The following is a 13,212-nucleotide window of genomic DNA, read 5'->3' as shown; positions in this document are numbered from 1 at the left end:
CTAAGCAATTGCATGAGAAATTTGATCAAGCCATTATGTCTAATGGGTTTAGGCATAACAATGGAGACAAGTGTTTGTATTCCAAAACTTGTAAGGGATATGTGATCATTGTTTGCTTATATGTGGATGACATGCTTATTCTAAGTGATAGCATGGAAGGGATAGAAGAAACAAAGAGGTTTCTATCATCAACCTTCAAGATGAAAGATCTTGGGGAAGTTGACACCATACTTGGTATCAAAGTAAAGAAACATAGTGGGGGTTTTGTGTTAGGGCAAGCTCACTATGTTGAGAAAGTATTGAACAAATTTAACCATCTCAAGGTTAAAGATGTCAATACTCCATCCGATCATAGTGTAAAACTAGAGAAGAATGAAGGAAGGGTGGTGGCTCAATTGGAGTACGCTAGTGCTATAGGGAGTCTTATGTACGCTACCCATTGTGCTAGACATGATATAGCATTTGCAGTAAGTAAACTTAGTAGGTTTACAAGTAATCCAAGTGTGGATCACTAGAAAGCTATTGGAAGAGTCCTAGATTATCTCAAGAAAACCAAAGGACTAAGCCTTCACTACTCCAAGTTTCCTTCAATCTTAGAAGGATATACAGATGCAAGCTGGATATCCATTCTTGGGGACAACTTGTCCACAACTGGTTGGGTATTTACACTTGGTGGGGGTGCAATTTCTTGGGGTTCCAAGAAACAAACATGTATATCTCATTCCACTATGGAAGCAAAGTTTATAGCTCTAGCTGCTACCGGAAAAGAGGTCGAATGGTTAAGGGATCTATTGATAGAGATATCCATAATTAAAGAGAATGTATCCACTATATTGATACATTGTGATAGCCAAGCGACATTGGCTAGAGCATTCAGAGGAGTGTATAATGGGAAGTCTAGACACATTAGCCTAAGACAAGGATATGTAAGAGAATTGATTCAAAGAGGAGTCATCTCAATATCCTTTGTGAGAACAAGTGAAAACCTGGCGGATCCTTTCACTAATCCACTAACAAGGGATTTAGTGGCTACATCATCTCGAGGGATGGGACTTAAACTCCCTAAAGAGATTCACAATTGATGGTAACCTATCTTGACACTAGTTATTTAACTAGTGTTAGGTTCAATAGGTAACAACAAGTCAATCAAGTGAATATTAGTTGTACTCAAAACAAGTCCCATATGAGATATTGAGTACTTGTGAGTTACCAAGTTGAGGGTTAAAACTGAGAGGTTTTTTTTAATAGAATTCAGTCTTGTAAAGACAAGTATTTTTTGGTAACAAAATACTTTAAGAGTTCTACCAATATGGACCTAGGGGTGGTGCCGCCTCTCATGAGAATTGGGAGTATTCTTAAGAACGTCCATGAATGGAAAGTGCACATGGCCATTAACGGTGCAAAGCGCGACATAGAGGTCTCAAGTGAACATGGAAAATGTGTGTGTGCTATCACCGATTTGTTATCATGGAAAGATGGCTCAATGCCTAGTGCAACCAAATTTTCAATAAATTTTGTGATAATTACACTATAGTAAAGTTCAAGTTGAAAAATACTTTACTTTATGCAACAATGCAATGACTCCTATAAGAGAGAGTTATTAATTAATCAATTGGGGGATATGTTATATTTTAAAAATATAATGTTGATTGACTAAATAAGTGTTACAATAGATAACTATTTAATCTAGTGGGGGAATGTTATATTATTTTATAACATAACATAATGTAATATTATATTATTTTATAATATAATGTTTTAGATTAAATAAATGTGACAAAGAGTGCCACATATTGTAACATATAATAGAGAGCTACAATATTTAGATATGTGTGAATATGTAACATATTTGGTGTTACAAATTCAGTCACAAATTTGTAACTTCCAAATATTGTCCATTATTGTGTAGATTTGATGTTACACAATATTGAGATGAATTTCTTAAAGTCATATGTGAAATGGGTGTTAGAGATATGATTTTAACCCCAATAATGTGTTTTGGGGGTTACAAAATCAATTGGGAGTGGATTGGAACCATTTGGAAAAGTAGCACAATTTTGTGTGCTGAAATTGGTTAGTGGTTGCGGCCACAAGATGTTGGTGGGCGCGGTCACTGATCCTCCTGGCCGCGGGCCACAAGTGCAAAACTAACCAACTTTTTCAGTTTTTTCCAACCATTTTTAACGGATCAAAAAACCCAAATAACTCCCAAATCTCATTTTTAATTCCATAAAAATCCAATTAATCATTGGTAACAACCATGAGGTTTGTGGAATTTGTAATTCAAAGGATGTCTCTAAACTCTATAAATATGAGCCTATTGCTCACTTGTAAGACACAATTTTTCTATCCATTAGAGCACTTGGCTAGAAAACAGCTAGAGGCTTGATTATTCCAGAAAGCATTTCCAAAATCTATGAGAGATCCCTTAGTGCTTGAGTTAGAGGGAAATAAGTTTTTGGACAAAGGTTTCAAACCTTGTTCAAGTTGGTGATCCCAACACTCTTCACTTTGGTTGTGTGAGTGAGAGTTTTTTGGTTTTTGTTCTTGTTCTTACTTTTCTTCTATTGCTTTTCTTCTCATTATTCTTTTTCTATTTACTTGTATCTTTGTTTAGAGTTGTAATCTTTTTATTTCTTTTGTTTCAAGCACTTTTACTTTATTTGTATCATTTTGCTTAGAGTTGTATTTCTTCATTCTCTTCTTCTAATTCTAATATTGTTTATTTGTATTTTCAGTCATAGAGTTGTAACACTATTTAATCAATAATTGTTTATTTGTAATATTTTGTCTAGAGTTGTAATTTTCTTACCAATTTTTATTGAGACAAATTATATTTTCCTAACATGAACTACTTTGCGCTTTGTGAGAACAGAAACTACTTTATACTTTGTGAGAACATGAACTATTTTTCACTTCATGAGAATAGGAAGGCAAAGTGTTATGTTCATCGTCCCTCCATAATTGCTATTTTATAAAATGTCATAAATGCCCAAAAAATGGGTGCCTCCCAAGTTAGTTTTCGTGCTTTGCACAATTCTGACTTCGTTATGTGAACAATTTCCCCATTCTTTTTTGGTTATACACCTAAATGACATTTTAATAAAATAACATTTTCTTTTAGAATTGAACACTTATGATCATTCCATGAGCACTCTTCTTTGATAGACACTTTTTGGGCTTGTTTATACTCGCACTCCTCATAGTAGAGATTAGATGTGGTACCAATTTAAAGGAACCTCTTTCATTTTCACCCATTATTTTAGATTTTGGCCTTAATACCCAATATTTGATTAACATACCTATTATATCCCTCTCATTTCATATTGAACTAGTGGAGCTGGTAGAAGATTATTTAAAGAGGGAAGTAAATAGCACACAGAGGCAAAGATTGAGATTTTTACATTGGACTTCTAGTAGTGTTTTAAGGGTAATATGGGGAATGGGATTAAAAAAGTGGGCAATATTCAACTAAATATTATTAGTAGCTATTTTTGGTTAACTAATCCTAAATCTAGGTACTTTTCAAGTTATCCCCTCCTCATATGAGTTATAGGCCCACTATTTTACAAAATATTTAGGCCCATTGTCTTGCAAATCTAGACCAATTGCTGTACACCAAGAAGTTTTCATGGTTGCAAAGTAAACAACCTCCAACTTCCCTTCCCTTAGGAGGTTCTCACGCCGTGAACGAAGGATAACCTGCAGCTTGGTTGAAGTGAAGTTTACGACACTAAAAAGGGAACATCATGGTTAGAGAAGCTTTTACTACTTGTCGAGTTCACGCTGACGTTTCTGAGGAAGAAGCAGCACCGCTGATGAGCACCATCATATGGCTTCTGTGAAACCACAGATTGAAAAAAAATTTGAGGTGCTGCATTTTTCTAACTTACCCTTCCGAGACCATCATTCGTCTGTAGCCATCGCCTTTGGTAAGTCCTCATTTCAAGCTTACTTGGCTTCTCTCTTAAGTTTGTTTTCGTTTACTTCCTAGAGATGCATATGCTTGTGCTCTTAGCTTACTATACACGAAGGAACGAACATGGATTTCTTTTTATATGCAAAGCAAACGAACAACTCTTTTTCTTATTTCTGAATATGCCATTAACCCTTTGTACATGAACGAACAAATCCCTTTTTATATATACATATATATATACATGTACTTCCTTGAGTTTTTCCTCTCGGTTATTGTTTCTGTATATGTGAATAAACGAATAGCTACCTCTCTGTTCGTTTGCATATATATGAGCATAGTCTATTAATTTCTGATGTAAACAAACAGAATTATTTCCTATAAGCGAAAATATTTTTTTCTTTTAATAAGTACTTAAGCACACAAATAGATACTTATGCGCATTAGTAGAAGAACATATCCGTATCCATGCTCATCATCCCAAGAATGAATATGAGCGAACAAGCTGATTGTCTACTAACTATGTACAGTATTATAAATGAATAGGATCCCTTACTTCTCACAAGGATTTGACCATTTTCTTCTAAAGCCACTTAAGGGCCTCTTTTGAAACATATTTTGTTGGGGTTTTATGTCCTAATTAAAACCCAAATTCTTTGTGATCTCATTTTATTATCAATAAAAGAATAGAAATCATTTGTTGACTTGGTCAATCACTTTGCTCACATGTTTTATTTTCATGATTATTTTTTTAATATAAACTTCTATTAAATCCTGAGCATATAGCTAATATTATTTATAGTGACGTAATCACAGTGGAATATAAATATGATTATATGTTCAAAATAAGTTAGTCCTAAGATTAGTCAGTGCACAGGATTTACACTGACTTGCCAATCTACGATATGATCTACTTACACATTACAGTGTTATGTTCTTTCCAGAACATTAGCAAAGTAGATAAGATCGGATGTATTTGTTACATCGGACAGGACCGATATTGAAAGTTGATAAGATAAGTAAACATACCGTTATTATCTATTCCAGTCATATCATATAGTTGACCATAGGTCAATTCAATCTCAATTCTGAGTGGTTAGTATTCTAACTGATTGTATTATTTGAGTTCTTTGACTTGTTTGTTACCAGCTTACCCTACAGACTAGCCCATACTTATATCTTGGGAACTCGGTAGTATAATTGAGTGGGAGTGTTAATCATAGATATGAACATCTATAGCTTCTGATGAAGAAGTGAAACGATGGTTTCCTTTTAGTTTGGTTCAAGGTGTTAAATGATAGAGATCTCATTTCAGTAATTAAACTAGTTTACTGAAATATCATTTACAGGGAACTAAGTGTTTTAAGGATAAAATACAATGAGGGGTAAAACAGTATTTTAGTCCTATCTCATTGTAGACCGTCTATAAAGGATTAAGTGAAAATTATGGTTGTAACAATGGATAATTAATAGCGTATCTATATCTGTTATAGAGCGTTCTATGAATTCAAGAGTGCAATTCTGAGTCTATAGTGGAGTGACGAGGAATTAATAATGTAATGCCCCAAATTTCCTAATAAGGTTTAGGACCTTGATTAGGAGGCCGGGAGGGCCATAATTGATTTATTATGATATTTAATGGTTATATGCATGTTTACGTTAATTATATTATTATATGATGGTGAATGCATGCGTATGAGAGAATTTATTATTGTGAGGGTATTTTGGTAATTTGGCCACTGTGGGCATAATTGTGTATTTTGGGTGCATGATTGTGATTAATTAATATAGCCACATTATAAGGTGGATTGGTTCGAGCTATTCGACATGAGACGATCATGAGATGCAAGTGTTCGGTCTAGTCATAACGGGTTTAAGTTCGGGGCTCGGGGTGAGTCTCGGGGTGAATTTAATGATTAGAGCATTACAAGGAATTAAAGGGTAATGGGATATGATTTATTGGTATTTGGGAGTATTGAGAATAGCGGGAATTGGAGAGCGTTAATTATAATTAACGAGATAGGCGGGAAAGGACGGTTTTACCCTTGGAAGCTTTTAGAGGGATTTATTTGGCTTAAGGGCATTATGGTCTTTTGACCTTAAGGATTTATATCAGTTTTTGGGGGTTTGGAAGGCTGTGGAAACAGAACTAAAACAGAGCCCAACCTCATCACTTCTCTTTCTCTCCCGTGCAAGTCTTCCTTCATTCTTTTCTTTGGATTTTGAGAGCCACCTTGAGGAGTTAAGCTTGGAGATCAAAGGGGGAAGCTAGGGAACTTGTCACAACCATTTAAGGGGATTCAAAATCGTGTTTGAGGTGAGTTACAGTTATGAATTTAATGGTGTGCTCTGTTTTTGAGTTAAGTTTTGAGTTTCTTAAGTTTTTACGCTTAGAATTGGACTTTGGCAATTGTTGAGTTTTTGGTTGATTTGAGCTTCAAGTTTTGGGTTTTGGACCATTGGGAAGTTTGGTAACTTTTATTTGGTGATTTGGAGATGTTTAGATGGGTTTTTGGAAGGTTTTAAAAGTGGAAAATGAAAAAAAATGGCTGGTGCGAAGTTGGGCCGCGGCCCTAACTTGAAGAAGGTGAAGGAGGCTCTGTCAGGGGGGCGGGCCGCGGCATGGTCCATGTAGGGCCGCGGCCCTTAAGGGAAAAATTGCCCAAAAATGTGTTTTTGTGATGGAAACTTAACTCTAAGGGCTTGGAATCGATCCTACTACTTAGTTGAGTGGGATTCGATGTTCCGGAGGCTTAGGTTGGGTTTGGAAGTATTTAATTACTCATTTTGATGAGGTTTTATATTTGGTTATGACTAGGTGACCGTTAATTGTTCTAGCTCGACTTTGAGGTAAGAAAACTGCACCCTGTGTATACGTGACATGCATGGCTATTATGATGCATGTGGGTTGATTATTGAGTATGACATGTATGGCTATTCTTGATGCATGTTGGTTGGTTGTTGAACGTGACATGCATGACGGTTATTGGTGCATGTTGAATTGTTGAGTATGATGCATGTGATGCACGAGAAATATGTGATTAGGACATGCTTTGTATACTGGGTATGATGTTGTTCAGAGCTTGAGCCTCTATGTTGTGCATGGACCTAATTGTACTAGCAACTGTTAGTAAGCATGCTGAATGCCCTATTCCTGGATAACTGGAATATGATACATATTGATAGCATTGCTTACTTGTGCATGGTACTAACTAATTAGTTAGACTTGGCAAAGGTCCTGGTATCAACTATGAAGCTGTGACTCATTAGTCAGGTTCGGCAGTGGTACTGGGCACTGGTCACATTGCACTGACTCATCAGTCAGAATTGGCAAAGGTGTTAGCATTAACTGTGAAGCTGGGACTTATTAGTCAGGTTCGGCAGTGATACTGGACACCGGTCACATAGCGCTGACTCATTAGTCAGAATGGCCATAGCGTGGATCACGCAAGCCAACAGAGATTAGATCTAATCGACCATTAGCATTGAATGACTCAAAGAGCATTAATGACAGACCGACCTCGAGGGTCGATGAACGAAATAAGTGCTTGGAGGCTAGTGGCTTACCTAGCAGCCACTCTCCCTCTTGAATCTTGTTATGTTCACTCATTGGTTTGAAAGTTTTACGCTCAGTGTGATTATAATGATGATCATTTGATAATGCTTATGTATAGTGTTATGTTTTCTTGCTGGGCTTCGGCTCACGGGTGCTGTGTGGTGCAGGTAAAGGCAAGAGGAAGCTAGACCATCCTTGAGTTGAAGAGCTTAGGTGATGATGTGTACATATGCAGCTGCTCGACCGCCACGACCAAGGTTTAAAGTGGAACTAGGGTTGAACCCTGTTTTGCCGCTTAGAACGGCCTGTTGTAAATATTTTCTGTAATAAACTCTGAAATTATATTTTCGGGATCCCAATGTATATATTAAACGTTCTAGTGAAACGTTACATCTTAACCAAAGTTTTTAATCCTTAAATCGCTAATCATACTTAGTTCACGATTTTGGCCAAATGACTCGATTACCGAGTTTAGCACTGTTTACAAGGCACACCGTAACGGTCCCTGGAGTTTGGGGCGTTACAAATAAGTTAGTAAATTTATTTGTTAGATTTATGATAACTTATTGGAGCTTGATTTCATAGGCCCATGGTCCCCATTGTATCTTGGATAAAATCATCTAGATTGTCTCAATTAATTGATTTAATTATCAATTAGAATTATCAAAGTTGACCAGGTCAATTTTGGATAGTTTCATAGAGTTGTGTACTTTTGAGAAGAAAAGAGAAATTATGGCAGATTTATTAATTAAGATAAATTGGTATCTAAATTAATAAATAAGTTTAAATCATGATTCAAATTAGAAATAATTAATTTGATAAAGGATTTAAATAATTTTTTAATTAATTAAATCAATAGAAAATAACACAGGCCTTGATTTTAAGTACAATGAGCTTATAATCAAATGAGAAATTTCACGGGCCTAAAACCCATGATAATTTTGACCTATGGCTTTAAAATGACTATTATTTTATTTATTTTTTAATTAAATTAAATGGCCTAATTGATTCTATAAAAGGAGTGCTTAGAGAGAAGTCAAAACAGAAGTTTAATCACTGGTTTTCTGATAGTTTTAGATTCTCTCTAAACACAAGTCCTTTTCTAAGCCTCTTTGATTATTTTCTCTTCTTCTTCTCTGTATCTATCTCATGTGTTGAGAATTTCCCACACTAGTATAGGTGATTCTAAGGATACATTGGAAGGCTGTGAAGAAAATAGAAGATCGGTTCAGTTTCTTGATAATACCCTGCGACAGAAAGGAGTCAAGAGTTAGAGAAACTGAAGGAATGACTCTTTAATTCCGCTGCGCATACTGTAAGTATTCTATTCTTTTTTTCTCTTTGAATTCAATTTTAGAAACATGTTTTAGGCTATCTCGTATTAATTTGTTTAGTATTAGATATACATGAAAATAAATAAAGATCTTGTATAAGTTTTTCCAACAATTGGTCTCAGAGCCTTTGGTAATCTTTTTTTTCATGCATGAACATGTTTAAAATTGGATTATTTGATATGTTTGAATAATTGGATGATTTTCATGTTTTTATTAAGCATATTGATTTTATGTGAATTTTAGCAATTTTTATGTTATTTTGTTGTATTTTCTATTCTATTAATTTTTATATATGCTTTATTTAGTGTAAAACATGTTAAAAATTAATTAGAAAATGGCTTTTGTTTGAAAAATTGCTCAAAAATTTTTTTAGAAAAATTTGGCCTGGCTCCCCATGCGTGCGTGCATGCCTGCGAGCCACCCGCGCGCAGACTCGCGCGCACCAGCCATGGTGAACAGTACCCACGGGTACTATTCATCCAAATTTTTTTTACAATTTTTTAATTTTTTTAAATTAAAGAAAATTAAATTGTGGATATTTATTATTTATAATCAAAGCCAAAAATATCAGATTTGTTATCTATTTTAAATTAATTTTTAAAAATAAGATATTTTTGTTAGTTGAGATTTAAATAATTAGATATTTTCTACAAAGATTCAAATTCAACTTTAAAAATAGACTAACAACTTAATTTTAAATCTTTTAATGTATTAATATTTAAATTATTTGAAATTTGAATATTGTTAGTGTTATCCCAAAATTTGAAAATGATGATGTGGCAATAGAATTGACAAGTGGCATCGAATAGTTGGGTGATCTGGCTTAGCAGTATCCCAATACATCAGTGAAGAGTTTGGACTGCTTGAGAGATGTCATAACCAAGCCAAGTGCACCCGAGGAGAGTACTTGGGCTAGGGTGTGCCCGGTGGGACCTTGGTCCAAGGAAAGCATGTGATCGGACCTTGGTCCGAGGAGCCCCAAGAGGTCCGGTCGGACCTTAGTCCGAAGAGTCCAAGTGGTGTGCTTGGACCTTAGTCCGAGGGAAGCCCTAAGAGATGGGGTCGGACCCTAGTCCGAGGGGAAGCCCCAAGAGGTCCGGTCGGACCTTGATCCGAGGAGAGCCAAGGAAGGTGTGGCTCGGACCTTGATCCGAAGAGAGCCAAGGAAAGTGTGGCTCGGACCTTGGTCCGAGGAGAGCCAAAGTGTGGCTCGGACTTTGGTCCGAGGAGCACCCATAAGGGGTGGTCGAACCTTGGTCCGAGGAGAACCAAGGAGGGTGTGGTCGGACCTTAGTCCGAGGAGACCCCAAGGTTGTGGTCCGAGGTGAGCCCAAAAGGTGACTGGTCGGATTTTGGTCCGAAGAGTGTCTAAGGGGTATGGTCCATATGCAGGTGTCCAGCATGCATATGTCCGACCAAAAGACGATATTCATCAACAAAATAGACTAGACTGCGTCAAATTCCCAGAAACGGCTTCAGCAAGAATCGGTCTGGGCACCGCGGGAATCTCTCATTCCTCACTCAAATTGAGGATTCTGTTGCATTTTTGAATATTTTGTGTAATTTAAATATAATATGAGTAATAGAATATCCCGAAACTAGGGGATATCAGTTTAGGATCCCAAGCTTATAAATAGAGGGTTAATGGGATTAGAAAGGGACTTTTTGGAAATTTGAGATTTGGTCTAAGTTTCTAGAGAGAGAAAGTGCATTTTCCTTGAGAGAGAGAACCCTTTTTGTATTCCTGAAAGTTTACACTGAAGAAACTCAGTTGACACTGGTTCATCTGATCTTGAGTGTAGACAAAGTAATAAAATCTCTAAGTGGATTAGGCTATTACCGATTGATCGGGGTTGAACCACTATAAAAATCTTGTGTGTTATTTACTTTTCTTGATTAAACTGTCTGTGTCATTTAAATTCTCTCGAAGGTTTATCGTTTTTGACATTCTCACGTCGTTGGCTAAAAACACAGTCAACATTTTGGTGCTTTCATTGAGAGCCTGAAGAGAAGAACAGACAGCCCCTGAAGCAATATGGCGCCTAAGAACACCACTGCAGCCTCCAAGAAGACGGGTTCCTTTAAAAAGCATGTTAGATCAGAGGGTCCCAGCGTTCAAGATCGTGAAACTGAGCCTAGAGTCGTGCTCGAGGACGTAGCTCCAGAAGTTGAAGAGCTCCAGGAAGCCATGAGCGCATTCCAGGAGGAGATGGCAGTTCAACGCCAGGAAGGAGGCATTCGCTGAGGAAATGGCTAGGCAGAATGCCGCATTCGAGCAGCAGAAATGGGAGATGGACGCTAGGAGTGAGGAGATCCGTCGACAACAGGAGGAGGCCGACAGGCGACATCGCGAAGCGGCACTCGCTCTAGAGGCAGCTACGCAGCTAACCCGAGCCAATGCCCAGGCTGCACCTGGGGTGGCAGCCACCCCTGAGGCAAGGACCACATAAGCTGGTCATAAGAAAACTGATAGACCAGGTAGGGGTGGTGGTAACTCACCTGGTCATGAGGAGGATGGAGTCCGATCGCGCATTGCCTCAACTCAAAGGGGGAACTCTAAAACCCCCTCAAAGAGCCACCGATCAGAGACTTCTAGGTCAGGGAGTCATAAGTCAGGCAGTAAGAAAACACCTCCTGAGCAAGAGCACAATAGAGCTCCTCGTGGAAATGAGACTTCCCACTTCAAAGATGGGTATGGGCGTGATGAAGCTGACAGTCATCACACTAACCATTCGAAGGAGAAGAATAATAATAACCACCGAGGAGGGGAGGATCGACCAGCTCAGACAGGAAGGCCACCACGGCATCCCAACCAGCGTAATGGCAAGGAGCACGTTCCACCCAGCAAACCTTCCGAGAAGACTCGGAGTACGGTGTTTGATCGGTTGGGAAAGCACACTGCTCAGAAGGACCTGAGGGACGTCATTGATGATAGAAGGAGGACCGTCCCGGTCGAAGGGCAAGAGCCAATCCGTCCTACCAGTTGAGTAGAAATACTCGATGATGGTTTGTCGGATTGGAGTGCCCGACCAGGCGGTCCTGAAAGTGTGTCCCCAACAGTGGCCCCAGGCATCCAAGCCCAGCTTGATGCTTTGACGGCAGCAGTCCAGATTTTGTCAAAACAACCAGCTGCGATTGATCCATTAGACCACAAAAGTGGCAGCCCTTTTTGTGCTCGAATTAGAGCAGCTCAACCACCAAAGAAATACAAAGCACCGGTACTGCCAGTTTATACATAAAAGGTAGACCCAGTAAGACACGTTGGGAAGTTTGAAGATCAGATGGAGCTGCTCGGGGTGAGTGATGACTACCGCTGCAGAGTCTTCCCCACCACATTGTCAGACACTGCCCAGGAGTGGTACTGGAAATTCAAACCAGACTCCATCACCTCTTGGGAGAGTTTTAGGAAGGAGTTTTGTAGGCAGTTTAGTACTACCCGAACCCCTCCTGTTTATGCCAATCACTTGGTGGATATTAGGCAGGGTAAAGATGAGTCCCTCAAGAACTACATTCAAAGGTTCATGAGAGAAGCTAACCGAGCTACTGCGGTTGGAGATGAGGGGAAGATGGTGGCAATCTCTTCCGGTATTATCTATCGAAGTCCTTTGTGGGACAGTATCCATCGTCATCCAATTTCAACATTACAACAATTTTTAGATCGGGCAGATAAGTATATGAAGTTGGACGATGCAATTGAGAAGGGAGAAAATGGATTGAACAATCCAAGCGGGTCGAATGATCCCCCCAAGAATGGTGGGAATGATCAGAATGGCGGTAAGAAACGTGGGAATAACGGGTCTGACCGCCCCAATGAGAAGAAGGTTAAGTCGGGACCAAATGACAAGCCAACGAAGTATGAACCTCGATTCACCAACTACACCACTCTATCGGCGAGCCGAGCGAAGATCTATTTGGCTAGTCATCAAGAGGTCCCTTACCGGAAACCCCCACCAATCAAGAAGGAGATGAGTAAGAGAGATATGAACAAATTCTGTCGCTTCCATGGAGACTATGGTCATGACACGAATGAGTGTAATCATCTCAAAGATGAGATAGAGTTTCTCCTCCGGTCGGGGAAGCTAAAAAAGTACCGAGTAGAGAAGACCCAAGGAGAGGGGAGAAATAATAATCCTGGGTTCAAGCGGCAACGGTCCCCACCTTTGCAACCCGAACCTGTGGACTTCACACTAGATACTATATGTGGAGGACCACATCTTGGTGGAGATAGCAACAAGGTGAGGGAGAGGTATGCTCGCACCCTTCCTCATGAGCTGGGCACGGCATCCACCTCCGAAGTTATGACGGTGGAGGAACGACCAACAAAGAACCCAAGATATGAAAGTGAGTCCCTCACTTTCAATGAAGAAGATGCTAAACACGTGAGGTATCCTCACAATGACCCTCTT

The sequence above is a fragment of the Humulus lupulus genome, chromosome 3, assembly GCF_963169125.1.
Source record: "Humulus lupulus chromosome 3, drHumLupu1.1, whole genome shotgun sequence".
NCBI lineage: Eukaryota > Viridiplantae > Streptophyta > Magnoliopsida > Rosales > Cannabaceae > Humulus > Humulus lupulus.
Note: the sequence above shows the minus strand (reverse complement) of the source record.